The sequence below is a fragment of the Dioscorea cayenensis genome, chromosome 9 (assembly GCF_009730915.1).
Source record: "Dioscorea cayenensis subsp. rotundata cultivar TDr96_F1 chromosome 9, TDr96_F1_v2_PseudoChromosome.rev07_lg8_w22 25.fasta, whole genome shotgun sequence".
NCBI classification, from domain to species: Eukaryota; Viridiplantae; Streptophyta; class Magnoliopsida; order Dioscoreales; family Dioscoreaceae; genus Dioscorea; species Dioscorea cayenensis.
In genome coordinates, this window is record NC_052479.1 from 9,556,049 (window position 1) to 9,557,085 (window position 1,037).

The 1,037-nt window shown below is 32.0% G+C and overlaps 2 non-coding genes across 2 annotated transcripts; both read right to left on the bottom strand.

Annotated features, from left to right (window-relative positions):
- Positions 1–399: 399 nt before the first annotated feature.
- On the bottom strand, positions 400–553 carry LOC120269876. The gene has a single exon (XR_005539505.1). It is a non-coding gene; the product is annotated as a small nucleolar RNA snoR80 (small nucleolar RNA).
- Positions 554–620: 67 nt separating this feature from the next.
- On the bottom strand, positions 621–723 carry LOC120269873. Its single transcript, XR_005539502.1, has one exon. It is a non-coding gene; the product is annotated as a small nucleolar RNA Z157/R69/R10 (small nucleolar RNA).
- Between the last annotated feature and the right edge of the window lie 314 nt (positions 724–1,037).

The following is a 1,037-nucleotide window of genomic DNA, read 5'->3' on the forward strand; positions in this document are numbered from 1 at the left end:
ACAAACTTTTCATCCATAATTGAATATAAATCAAAAACCCTAAATTCAATCATTAAATTGTTTTCATCAAATCCCTTTTCTTTCTTCTATTATCTTAGAAATTTCAAAATCCAAATATAATTCAAAACCTCAACTTTTCCCATCAATCCTCACATTCCAAGGAGGACCATATCCCAGAATATATAAAAAGAAAAAATAGGTTTTATTACCACAATCTTTTCATCCATGATTGAATATGAATAAAAAACCCTAAATCAGCCAAACCCTAAATTCAATCACTAATTTGTTTCATTTTATCCCTTTCTTTCATCTACATCTTAAGAATTTCAAAATCCAAAACCCTAAAACCCAATATATATCATAATATCCCAAAAAAAAAAAAAATAAGGTGGAGGAAAGGCATGTAAGTGGCGTTTCCAGGATCAAATGGCATAAAAAATAAGAACAAAGCCAAAGATCAGGATAACCAAATCCTTCTTTAAAAAAAGAAGTTTTTTATAGCGTCCGAGCCATTAAACCAGGGAGAACTTGAACATCATCCCCTAGCATTGGTAATGGACGCATTCATTCATTCCACAAATAAATTAATTCGAACAATAAAAAAATTAGGAGAGAGATGTGATGGTGCTCAGACAGCCAAGGGTTAGTCTTCAGCTACTGGTAGAAGAAGAGCCAGATCAGAAACTCTAGTCCACAGTAAATAATCATCATCATCGCACCAGTTTCTTACTAAAACAAATAATACACAAACAAATTTCATAAAAGAAGAGAAGAAGACGGGGAAAGACGAAATCTTTGGATTGAAAGGGAAGAAAAGAGAGGATGGTGGCTTTGACAACATTGGCGTCTATGGTATATATAGAGAGGTTTTGAAGAGGAATTAGGGTTTGGGTTGATGAGCGGTGGAGATTGAGAATAGATATTCACCTTTGGATTTGCATCCAACGGTTAAGATTTTTTTTTTTTCCCAAATTTTATGCTTAATATTTTGGCTAACTTAATTTGTTATTTATTTAGATCTTTAATATTTATAGTAA